Consider the following 14,532-nt stretch of genomic DNA (forward strand, 5'->3'; position numbering starts at 1 on the left):
AAAGCTGGAGTAGCAATACTCATATCAGATAAAATAGACTTTAAAATAAAGAATGTTACAAGAGACAAGGAAGGACACTACCTAATGATCAAGGGATCAATCCAAGAAGAAGATATAACAATTATAAATATATATGCACCCAACATAGGAGCATCTCAATATATAAGGCAAATGCTAACAGCTATAAAAGAGGAAATTGACAGGAACACAATAATAGTGGGAGACTTTAACACCTCACTTACACCAATGGACAGAGCATCCAGACAGAAAATTAATAAAGAAACACAAGCTATAAATGACACAAGAGACCAGATAGATTTAATTGATATTTATAGGACATTCCATCCAAAAACACCATATTACACTTTCTCCTCAAGTGCACATGGAATATTCTCCAGGATAGATCACATCTTGGGTCACAAATCAAGCCTCGGTAAATTTAAAGAAATTGAAATTGTATCAAGCATCTTTTCCAACCACAATACTATGAGATTACAAATAAATTACAGGGAAAAAAATGTATAAAACACAAACACATGGAGGCTAAACAATATGCTACAAAATAACCAAGAGATCACTGAAGAAATCAAAGAGGAAATCAAAAAATATCTAGAGACAAATGACAATGAAAACACGACAATCCAAAACCTATGGGATGCAGCAAAAACAGTTCTAAGAGGGAAAATTATAGCAATACAATCCTACCTCAAGAAACAAGAAAAATCCCAAATCAACAATCTAACCTTACACCTAAAGGAACTAGAGAAAGAAGAACAAACAAAACCCAAAGTTAGTAGAAGGAAAGAAATCATAAAAATCAGAGCAGAAATAAATAAAATAGAAACAAAGAAAACAATAACAAAGATCAATAAAACTAAAACCTGGTTCTTTGAGAAGATAAGCAAAATTGATAAACCTTTAGCCAGACTCATCAAGAAAAAGAGGGAGAGGACTCAAATCAATAAAATCAGAAATGAAAAAGGAGAAGTTACAACAGACATGGCAGAAATACAAAGCATCATAAGAGTATACTACAAGCAACTCTATGCCAATAAAATGGACAACCTGGAAGAAATGGACAAATTCTTAGAAAGGTATAACCTTCCAAGACTGAGCCAGGAAGAAATAGAAAATATGAACACACCAATCACAAGCACTGGAATTGAAACTGTGATTAAAAATCTTCCAACAAACAAAGTCCAGGACCAGATGGCTTCACAGGTGAATTCTATCAAACATTTAGAGAAGAGCTAACACCCATCCTTCTCAAACTCTTCCAAAAAAATTGCAGAGGAAGGGACACTCACAAACTCATTCCATGAAGCCACCAACACCCTGATACCAAAACCAGACAAAGATACTACAGAAAAAGAAAATTACAGACCAATATCACTGATGAATATAGATGCAAAAATCCTCAAAAAAATGCTAGCAAACAGAATCCAACAACATGTTAAAAGGATCATACACCATGATCAAGTGTATGGTTTATCACAGGGATGCAAGGATTCTACAATATATGCAAATCAATCAATGTGACACACCATATTAACAAACTGAAGAATAAAAACCATATGATCATCTCAACAGATGCAGAAAGAGCTTTTGACAAAATTCAACACCCATTTATAATAAAAACTCTCCAGAAAGTGGGCATAGAGGGAACCTTTCCTCTGGATAAGGAAGAAGACAAGGATGTCCACTCTCGCCACTGTTATTCAACATAATTTTGGAAGTCCTAGCCATGACAATCAGAGAAGAAAAAGAAATAAAAGGAATACAAATTGGAAAAGAAGAAGTAAAACTGTCACTGTTTGCAGATGACATGATACTATACATAGAGAATCCTAAAAATGCCACCAGAAAACTACTAGAGCTAATCAATGTATTTGGTAAAGTTGCAGGATACAAAATTAATGCACAGAAATCTCTTGCATTCCTATACACTAACAGCAAAAGATCAGAAAGAGAAATTAAGGAAACAATCCCATTCACCACTGCAAAAAAAAGAATAAAATACCTTGGAATAAACCTACCTAAGGAGGTTAAAGACCTGTACTCAGAAAATTATAAGACACATGAAAGAAATCAAAGATGACACAAACAGATGGAGAGGATATAGCATGTTCTTGGATTGGAAGAATCAATATTGTAAAAATGACTATTCTACCCAAGCAATCTACAGATTCAATGCAATTCCTATCATATTACCCGTGGCATTTTTGTACAGAACTAGAACAAAAAATCTTAAAATTTGTATGGCAAAAAAAAGACCCTGAATAGCCAAAGCAGTCTTGAGGGAAAAAAATGGAGCTGGAGGAATCAGACTCCCTGACTTTAGACTATACTACAAAGCTGTAGTAATCAAGACAATATGGTACTAGCACCAAAACAGAAATATAGATCAATGGAACAGGATATAAAGCCCAGAGATAAACCCACGCACCTATGGTCACCTTATCTATTTGACAAAGGAGGCAAGGATATACAATGGAGAAAAGACAGTCTCTTCAGTAAGTGGTGTTGGGAAAACTGGACAGCTACATGTAAAAGAATGAAATTAGAACACTCCCAAACACCATACACAAAAATAAACTCAAAATGGATTCAAGACCTAAATGTAAGACCAGACACTATAAGACTCTTAGAGGAAAACATAGGAAGAATACTCTTTGACATAAATCACAGCAAGATCTTTTTTGATCCACCTCCTAGAGTAATGGAAATAAAAACATAAATAAACAAATGGGACCTAATGAAACTTAAAACTTTTGCAAAGCAAAGGAAACTACAATCAAGACAAAAAGACAACCCTCAGAATGGGAGAAAATATTTGCAAACGAATCAATGCACAAAGGATTAATCTCCAAAATATATAAACAGCTCATGTAGCTCAATATTAAAAAAACAAACAACCCAATCCAAAAATGGGCAGAAGACCTAAATAGATATTTCTCCAAAGAAGACACACAGATGGCCAAGAAGCACATGAAAAGCTGCTCAACATCACTAATTATTAGAGAAATGCAAATCAAAACTACAATGGGGTATCACCTCACACCAGTTAGAACAGCCATCATCAGAAAATCTACAAACAACAAATGCTGGAGAGGGTGTGGAGAAAGGGGAACCTTCTTACACTGTTTGTGGGAATGTAAGTTGATACAGCCACTATGGAGAACAGTATGGAGGTTCCTTAAAAAATTAAAAATAGAATTACCATATGACCCAGCAATCCCACTACTGGGCATATATCCAGAGAAAACCATCATTCAAAAAGACACCTGCACCCCAATGTTCATTGCAGCACTATTTACAATATCCAGGTCTCGGAAGCAACCTAAATGCCCATCGACAGACGAATGGATAAAGAAGATGTGGTACATATATAGAATGAAATATTACTCAGCCATAAAAAGGAACAAAATTGGGTCATTTGTTGAGATGTGGATGGATCTAGAGACTGTCATACAGAGTGAAGTAAGTCAGAAAGAGAAAAACAAATATCGTATATTAATGCATATATGTGGAACCTAGAAAAATGGTAGAGATGAACCGGTTTGCAGGACAGAAATAGAGACACAGATGTAGAGAACAAACGTATGGACACCAACGGGGGGAACGTGGTAGGGGGGTTGGTGGTGGGATGAATTGGGAGATTGGGATTGACATGTATACACTAATATGTATAAAATAGATAACTAATAAGAACTTGCTGTATAAAAAATAAATAAAATAAAATTTGAAAAAAAAGGAAGACAGGCTTTAACATATCAATAATTACATTAAGTGAAAATGGTCTAAATACATATTTTTAAAAAGAAAGATGGGAAGAGTGGATGAAAAAGCATGACCAATTTATACGTTGTCTATGCTTCAAATATACAAGTATAAGTAGGTTGAAAATAAAAGGATAGAAAAATACACTGTTATGGGCTGAACTGTATTGCCCCAAGTTAATGCTGATGTTCTAATCTGCAGTATCTCATAATGTCACAGTACTTGGAGATAGGGCCTTTAAAAAGAAAACTAAGTCAAGAGGATCATTAGGATTGGCCGTAATCCAATATGGCTGCTGTACCTAAAGAAGAGTGAATTAGAACACAAAAATACACAGATGGATGACCAAGTGAAGACACAGTGAGATTTTGCAGCCATCTATAATCAAAAGAGAGAGGCCTCAGAAATAAACAAACATGCTACTACCAGGTCCCAGACTTCTAGCCTCCAGGATTGTGAGAAAATAAAGTTCTATTTTTTTAGCTACCCAGTCTATGATATTTTGTTATAGCAGTGCTAGCCAATGAATATATATACCAAGCAAATACCAATCTAAACATTAATCAAAGAAAGCATGAGTTGTTTTAATACCATCACATAAAGTAGACTTCAGACCAAAGAATATTACCAGACACAAAAAAGGACATTATATAAAGATAAAAGGGCCAGCCCTGAAAGACATAGTAATCCTAAATGCATATGCATCAAACAGCAGAGCTGCAAAATATGTGAAGCAAAAACTGACTGAACATAAAGAAGTAGAATATTTCACAATTATTGCTGGAGACTTCAACACCACCTCTCAATAACTGAAAGAATAACTAGACATAAACTCATCAAGGATACAGAAGAATTCAACAACACTATCAGCCAACAGGATATAATCAACATTTATAAAACCCATAAATAGCAGAATACACATTCTCATCAAGTTACCACAAAACACATTTCAAGACAGACTATATCCTAAGCCATAAAACAAACTTCAACACATTTAAAATAATGGAAATCATATAGAGTATGTTCTCTACTCACAGTGGAATCAAACCAGAAATCAATAATAAAAAGATAACGGGAAAATCTTCAACCACTTAGAAACTAAACAACAGACGTCTAAATAAACCATGGATCAAAGAAGAAGTCTCAAAGAAATTAAAAAATATATTGAGCTGAATAAAAATTATGTCAGAATTTGTGGGACACAGCTAAAGCAACATGAAAAGGGAAATTTATAGAAATTTTATGCACATGTTAGAAAACAGGAAAAAACTCAAATTAGTAATCTAAGCTCTAAACTCAAGAATGTAGAAAAAGATGAGAAAAGGAAACCCAAAGGAAGCAAAAGAAACCCAAGCCAAAAGAAGGAAGACAATAATAAAGATAGGAATTGAAATCAATGAAATTTAAAACAGAAAAACAATAGAGGAGATCAAGGAAACAAAGAGCTGGTTTACTGAAAGGTCAACAAAATTGAAAAACCTCTAGCAAGACCGACCAAAAAAATAACAGAAAAGAAACAAATTACCAATAACATTAGTGAAACAAGGGCTATCACTACAGGCCCTGTAGCCATGAAAATGATAATAAGAACAAACTAAGAATAACTTTACACAGATAAACTTGACATTAGATGAAATGGACAAATTCCTGAAAAAACACAAACTATCACAACTCACACACTTTGGAATAGACAATTTGAATAACTCTACAACTATTATGGAAATTGAATTCATAATTTAAAAATGCCTCCAAGGGACTTCCCTGGTGGCTCAGTGGTTAAGAATCTGCCTGCCAATGCAGAGGACATGGGTTCGATCCCTGGTCTGGGAAGATCCCACATGCCGCAGAGCAACTAAGCCCGAGCGCCACAACTACTGAGCCCATGTGCGACAACTACTGAAGCCCATGCCCCTACAGCCTGTGCTCTGCAACAAGAGAAGCCACCACAATGAGAAGCCTGTGTACTGCTATGAAGAGTAGCCCCTGCTCGCCACAACTAGAGAAAGCCTGCATGCAGCAACGAAGACCCAACGCAGCCAAAAATAAATAAATAAATATTTATTTATTTATTTTTAAAAAATGCCTACAAAAGATTTCCAGGCACAAATGATTTCATTGGAGAATTCTACCAAACACTTAGAAGAGAATTAACATCAATTCTACACGATCTCTTCCAAAAAATGAAAGAGGAGGGAACATTCCCAATTCATTTCATGAAACTGGTATTACCCTGATACCAAAACCATGTAATGACTACAAAAAGAAAACCACACTCAAGAGTACAGATACACAAATCCTTCATAAAATATTAGAAAATATAATTCAGCAACATATAAAAGGAATTATACATTATCACCAAATGGGGTTAATTTCAAGGGTGCAAGCCTGATTCAACATTAAAAAATCAATGAATGTAACCTACCATATCAATAGGCTAAAGAAGAAAACTCATAAAATCACATCAATTGATCCAGAAAAAGCACTGGATAAAATTCAACACCCATGTGTGAATAAAGCTCTCAGACATGTAGGAACAGAGGAGAAATTTCTCAACTAATAAAAAGCATGTACAAAAGAAAAAAATATCCCTACAAATAGAATCATACTAAAGGGAAAAGACTGAATTGTCCCCACTAAGATTGGGAAGGAGGGAAGAATGCCTACTCTCTCCATACTTATGCTACATAGACCTAAAGTTCTATCCAGGTCAATAAGGCAAGACAAGGAAACAAATGATATACAGATCAGAAAGGAAGAATTAAAACTGTCCCTGAGAACCCTCTTGCACTGTTGGTGGGAATGTAAATTGATACAGCCACTATAGAGAACAGTATGGAGGTTCCTTTAAAAACTAAAAATAGAACTACCATACAACCCAGCAATCCCACTACTGGGCATATACCCTGAGAAAACCATAATTCAAAAAGAGTCACGTACCACAATCTTCATTGCAGCTCTATTTACAATAGCCAGGACATGGAAGCAACCTAAGTGTCCATCAACAGATGAATGGATGAAGAAGATGTGGCACATACATACAATGGAATATTACTCAGCCATAAAAAGAAACGAAATTGAGTTATTTGTAGTGAGGTGGATGGACCTAGAGTCTGTCATACAGAGTGAAGTAAGTCAGAAAGAGAAAAACAAATACTGTATGCTAACACATATATATGGAATCAAAAAAAAAAAAAGGTCATGAAGAACCTAGGCACAGGATGGGAATAAAGACACAGACCTACTAGAGAATGGACTTGAGGACACAGGGAGGGAGAAGGGTAAGCTGAGACAAAGTGAGAGAGTGGCATGTACATATATACACTACCAAATGTAAAACCAATAGCTAGTGGGAAGCAGTCGCATAGCACAGGGCTATCAGCTCGGTGCTTTGTGACCACCTAGAGGGGTGGGATAGGGAGGGTGGGAGGGAGGGAGACGCAAGAGGGAAGAGATAGGGGGACATATGTATATGTATAGCTGATTCACTTTGTTATAAAGCAGAAACTAACATACCATTGTAAAGCAATTATAGTCCAATAAAGATGTTAAAAAAAAAAAAAAAACTGTCCCTGATGCAAGGATAAAGAAGATGTGGCACATATATACAATGGAATATTACTCAGCCATAAAAAGAAACGAAATTGAGTTATTTGTAGTGAGGTGGATGGACAAAGAGTCTGTCATACAGAGTGAAGTAAGTCAGAAAGAGAAAAAAAACCTGTATGCTAACACATAAATATAGAATCTAAAAAAAAAAAAGTTCTGAAGAACCTAGGGGCAGGACAGGAATAAAGACACAGATGTAGAGAATGGACTTGAGGACACGGGGAGGGGGAAGGGTAAGCTGGGATGAAGTGAGAGAGTGGCATGGACATATATACACTACCAAATGTAAAACAGATAGCTAGTGGGAAGCAGCCACATAGCACAGGGAGATCAGCTCGGTGCTTTGTGACCACCTAGAGGGGTGGGGATAGGGAGGGTGGGAGGCAGACGCAAGAGGGAGGGGACATGGGGATATATGTATACATATAGCTGATTCATTTTGTTATACTGTAGAAACCAACACAACAGTGTAAAGCAATTATACTCCAATAAAGATGTTAAAAAAACAAACAGAAAAAACCTGTCCCTATTTGTAGATAACATGATTGATTATCTATGTAGAAAATCCCAAGGACTCTTAAAAAAAAAAAAAAACCTCCTAGAACTCCTAGAACTCATAAGTGAGTTCAGCAACGATGCAAAATACAAGATAAATATACAAAAATTGTTTTTATTTCTATTCACTATTTTATTTCTATTTACTAGCAAGGAACACAGAGACACCAAAATTTAAAATATACCATTTAAAATCGCTCAAAAAAGAGAAATAGGTGCAAATCTAACTAATATATATATGTGTGTATATGTATATATATATATGACTTGTATGTTGAAAACTACAAAATGCTGAGGAAAGTGATCAAAGGAGATTTTAATATATTGAGAGACATACTGTGTTAATGAGTTGGACAACATAGTAAAGATGTCAATTCTCCTTCCCCAAATTGCTATACAGGTTTAATGCAATTCTTATCAAAATCTCAGTAATATTTTTGTAAAAATGAAGATTATTCTAAAATTTACATGGAAAGGAACTAGAATAGTTGAAAAAATTTTGGAAAAGTAGAATAAAGTGGGAGGAATTAGCCTACCCAATCTCAAGATTAATTTCATACCTACAAGATTAATTACATAGCAAGATTGTGCAGTGTTGACAGAGGGATACAAACACAGACCACTGGGACCAAATAGAGAACTCAGATATCTGATTAGGGGTTAATATCCAAAATATATAAAGAACATATAATAACTCAACAGCAAAAAGAACAAATTTTTAAATGGGCAGAGGATCTGAATAGACATTTTTCCAAAGACATCCAAATGGCCAACAACTACAGCAAAAGAAGATTAACATTACTAATCATCAGGATAATGCAAATCAAAACCACAATGGGATATCACCTCACACCTGTGAGAATGGCTGTTACCAAAAAGATAAGAAATAACAAGTGTTGGAGAGGATGTGGAGAAAAGGAAAACCTCAAGCACTGTTGGTGGGAATATAAATTGGTGTGGCCACTATGGAAAGAAGTATGGAGGTTCCTCAAAAAAATTAAAAATAATAAAACTAACATACGATCTAGCAATTCTACTCTGGAAATTTATTTGAAGAAAAATGAAAACACCAATTTGAAAAGATATATGCACCCCCATGTTCACTGCAGCATTATTTTCAATAGCCAAATATGGAAAAACCTGAGTCCATCGATGGAGGAATGTATAAGAAAACGTGATATATATCTACATATACCTGTGATATATACTATACATACACACACACAGACATGCACACACACACACACACACACGCACACACACACACACACACACACACACACTGGAATACTATTCAGCCACAAAAAAGAATGAAATCTTGCCATTTGCAACAATACGGATGGACTTTGAAGGCATTATGCTAAGTGAAATATGTCAGAGAATGACAATGTATGATCTCACTTCTATGTGGAATTAAACAACAACAAAAACAACAAGCCAAGCTCACAGATACAGAGAACAGATTGGTGGTTGCCAGAGGTGGAGGATGGGGGACAGGAGAAATGGGTGAAAGTACAAAAGCTACAAACTTCCAGTTATAAAATAATTAAGTCATGGGGATGTAATGTACAGCATGGTGATTATAGTTAATAATACTGTACAGTATATTTGAAAATTGCTAAGAGAGTAGATCCTAAAAGTCCTCATCACAAGAAGAAAATAATTTTCTAACTGTATATGGTGATGCATGTTAACTGGACTTATTGTGCTGATCATTTTGCAATATATACAAATACTGAGTCATTATGTTGCACTCCTGAAATTCATAAAATGTTATATGTCGAGTATACCTCAATAAAAAAAAATAGAGGACCTAGAAATAGACCCACACAAATATGCTCAGTAGAGTTTTTAACAATGGTGCAAGTGCAATTCAATGGAGGAAAGATAGGCTTTTCAACAAATGGTGCTGGAGCAATTGGATATCCATAGGCAAAAAAATGAACTTCACCCTAACCTCACACCTTATACAAAAATTAATCCTGGGGATGCAGCTGTGGGAATGGAAAGGAGGTGATGGATTACAGAGACAACGAGGGGATATAATCCACAGGCTGGACTAATTGTTTGTAGGGGATGGATTAAGAGCTTTAGGCAGGAGTGAAGCAAGCGGGAAGAATCCAGAATGAACTTGGTTGTTGGACTAGAAGCTATTTGGGAGAGTGGGGCTAAAAGATGTTACGTCCAGATCTGGACATAGAAAGCTCCAGCTGCCTATAAGATACCCTGGTGGAAAAGCCCAGTCAACAGTTCACAACTGGGTCTAAAGCTCAGGAAAGACATATGACTGTAATAGAGATTTGGGGGTTGCCAGTAAATAGGGAGAGGATAACAAGAAAAAGGCAAGCAGTGGACTGAGTCCTGGGAACATTAGCACTTAGGGAGATAGAGAAAGAGGATCCAGCCACAGGTAGTAAGAACAAATGCAGAAGGATAGGAAGAAAATCAGGATAAATGGCACCACTTCCTGAGAGCAAAAGGGAAGAGAGAGTTGTAAGAAGCATGGCTTGGTCAGTGGGGTCAAATGCTACAAAGAAGTCAAATATGATAAGGATTGAGAAATAGCCACTGCACTAACATTGAACTTTTGCTTGATGGCTTCAGTGGAGGAGTACAGCCAGAAGCCAGTTGCATTAATTTAAGGAGTAAATGGCAGGCAGGGAAGTGGACATTTGGGACAGAAAAGTTTGGCTCAGATATAAAGGAAAGAGGAAGGGGAGCAGCTAGAGATTGTGAAAGAATTAAAGGGTCAAGGGAAAGTTGTTAGGGGGCATCGTTTGTTGTGCTCACAGGCAGAGGGGACGATTCCAATAGAAAGCAGAAGCCTGGAGATATAGATGAGACTGGAATGCGCATATATCAAGATATCTTATAAAATTCTCATAGCCATGGCTTTTGTTCAAAGCCTGAACTAGGTGCTTTTCCACTAAGATCAGAAACAAGGTAAGGATATCTCCTCTTCTTTTCAACATCATACTGGACATTCAAGCTAATGCAAAAGGACAAGAAAAGGAAATAAAAGGTATACAGATTCAGAAGAAAAGCAAAACTCTTTGTTCACATATGACACGATAGCCCATATAGAAAATTCCAAAGAAGTGACCAAAAAATCATGAAACTAATAAGCGATTAAATCAAGATTGCAGGATACAAGGTTAATATCCAAAGTCTATTGTTTTCCCAAATAAAAGCAATGAAAAATTAGAACTTGAAATTAAAAACGTAATACCATTTACATTAGCACACATGAAAAAATACTTAGGCTTAAACCTAACAAAATATGTTAAGATCAGTATGAGGAAGTCTACAATATTCTGATGAAAGAAATCAAAATTAAATAAATGGAGAGCTAGTCCATGTTCATGGACCAGGAAGCTCAATATTATTAAGATGTCAGTTCCTCCCAACTTCATCTGTAGACTCAATGCAATTTTAATAAAAATCCCAGAAAGTTATTTTATGGATAATAACAAACTGATTCCAAAGAATATATGGAAATGCAAAAGACTCAGAATAAGTCAACACACTACTGAAGAACAAAGTCAGAAGATTGATACTATCCAACTTCAAGATTTATTATAAAGCTACAGCAATCAAGACAGTATGCTACTGGCCAGAGAATAGAAAAATAAATTAATGGGACAGAATAGAGAGCCAAGAACAAGAACCACACAAATAAAGTCAAATTATCTTTGACAAAGGAGCAAAGATAATTCAATGGAGAAATGATTGTTTTTTCGATAAATGGTGCTGGACTAACTGGATATCTACATCACAAAAATGAATCTAGATGCAGAGCTTATAACCTCCACAAAAATTAACTCAAAATGGGTCATACTCCCAAATGTAAAACACCAAACTATAAAACTCCTAGATTATAACATAGGAGAAAATCTAGACGAACGTGGATAGGGCAATGGCTTTTTAGGTACAACACAAAAGACATGACCCATGAAAGAAAGAAATGAGAAGTTGCACTTCATTAAAATGAAAAAATCCTACTCTGTGAAAGACACTGTCAAGAGGATGAGAAGACAAGCCACAGATTGGGAGAAAATACTTGCGAAAAAACATACCTGATAAAGGACTGTTACGTAAAATATACAAAGAACTGTTAATACTCAACAATAAGAAAATGAACAACCTGATTTAAAAAATGGTCAAAAGACCTAAATAGACACCTCACCAAAGAAGATATACAGATGGCAAATAAACATATGAAAACATGCTCAACATCATATGTTATTGGGGAATGCTAATTAAAACGAGACGCCACAACATACCTATTAGAATGGTTATAATCCAACACCAATTGCTGGTAAGGATGTGAAACAACAGGAACTCTCATTCACTGCTGACGGGAATAAAAAATGGTATAGTTATTTTGGAAGACAGTTTAGTAATTTCTTACAAAACTAAACAAACTCTTACCATACAATCCATCAATCATGCTCATGAATGTTTATAGCAGTTTTACTCACAGTTGCCAAAACTTGGAAGCCACCAAAATATCTTTCAATAGGTCAATGAACAAACAAAGTGAGGTACATTTAAACTATAAAATATTATTCCACAATAAAAAGAAATGAGCTATGAAGCCAGAAAAAGAAACAGAGGAACCTTGAATGCATATTGGTAAGTGAAAGAAGTCGATCTGAAAAGCCTACGTATTGTGTAATTCCAGCCACATGAAATCTCAGAAAAGGTAAAACTATGGAGTCAAAGGTCAGTGGTTGTCGCAGGTTTGGGGGGAGGAAGGAATGAATAGGTGGAGCATAGAGCAGTAAATAGGGCAATAAAACTATTCTGCATGATACTGTAATGGTGGATACATGTAATGACACATTTGTGAAAACCTGTAGCATGTACCTCACAAAGTGTGAACCCCAATGTAAACTATGGACTCCAGTTGATAATGATGTGGCAAGGCTGGTTCATCAATTGTACCAAATGTACCACGCTTGCAAGAGATGTGGACGGTGGGGGAGGCTGTGTATTGTGAGGAGAGGAAGGCGGCCATATGGGAACTCTCTGTACTTTCCGCTCAATTTTGCTGTGACCCTGACACTGCTCTAAAAAATAAAGTCTATTGAGAAATATGAGAAACATTCATCATCCAAGTATTTTGTTTAGGCTCCAGCAGGTGCAGGAACCGCCAGACAGAGCATACTGCATGTCAGCAGTTGACAGCACAAAACAGAGAAGGTTACCTTAGAGCACTTCCTCAGAGGCCAAAGGGGACTTTCTTCTTTGCTTATTTTTACAACTGGTGGAAGAAAACATTTAGTTCCTCGGAGGCCCAGGGACAGTCAAACAAGGCAGCTGTGGGCCAGCTTCCTGAGAAGCCTTACAAAAGCATGGCAGCATCCAGACTTCTTGTTCCCAGGGCTGCCATCAACATCATGCCACTGCCAAGGAAGCCAGATGGAGGACAGATCAGCTGGCACCCGGCATCGTGCCCTTTCCCTACTTCTTCGTTCACCTGCCCCAGCCCACTGTTGATGTGTTCCTGTTTTTGTTGTATCTTTTATGCTTTTCCAGAGCACTTGTCACACACAACAAGAAAACATGTTGTCACCTTCCCTCTCCAACTCTCTCTAGGTCAGTGGTTCTCAACCTAGGCTACACGTTGAAATCATCTGGGGAGGCTGAAAAGGCTAACACTACCTGGGCCCCACCTGCTGAGATTCTAATTTGATTGGTGTGGAAATGGGTTCCCACGTGATTCTAATGTGCAGTCAAGGTTGTAAATTACTAGTCTCTGCGAGTCCGTGGGGTTCACACAGACTCCTACACTCCACCCAGTCATAGGAAGGGGGTTGTTTCTGGTTTCAGAGACACTCTTCCATGCCCCATCCCATCCCCAGCACACAAAAGAAGGCTCTAGGAAACATTCTTTCAGTCGATGTATTCACTAATCGTCATGGATATGTATTGAGCACCTACTATGTGTAAGCTAGATGCTGGGAAACTACATACACTTCCCTCAAAGAGCTCAGTATAAAAACATCATCAACCCAAAGACCACTTATACAAAGGACTAAGTTCTAGGGTCACTATTTAAGGTGACAGTTCGTAGAGATTCAATTTGACAAGTCTCTGCCCTGGCTCAGGGCTCTGTCAGCCAGAAGGAGGAGGAGGCCTCTTTGTAATTCACCCAAGGTACCACACATGCTAGTTGGGGTGCTGGCCTCATGCAGAAGGACCTGAGCCAGGCACTAGCACCATGCCTGGCGCATGGTAGGTACTCTGTATTATTCATTGAGGGACTACAATGGGCTGCACAGAAGTGTTCATAAGAGGGATTAATTCTGTCTACAGGGATGAGGTTGAGAAAGTATGAAGAGGTAACAGTTGAGCTGAACCTTGAGGAACGTAATGCCTGGTGGGGAGACAGGAGACAAGCATCCCCCCAAGATGGGTTGACCTACGGAGTGGAGAGTGGGTATCTGAGGCATTTATATGTGCCGGAGCACCGCATGGAGGGGCTGCATGAAGCAAGCAGACAAGGGAGAATTTGTGAAGGGCTTATGATGGAGTAGGGACTTGTACCCTCTGGGGAACAGTGGGAGGATTTTCATCTCACATGTA

This window comes from Balaenoptera ricei, chromosome 3, assembly GCF_028023285.1.
Source record: "Balaenoptera ricei isolate mBalRic1 chromosome 3, mBalRic1.hap2, whole genome shotgun sequence".
NCBI lineage: Eukaryota > Metazoa > Chordata > Mammalia > Artiodactyla > Balaenopteridae > Balaenoptera > Balaenoptera ricei.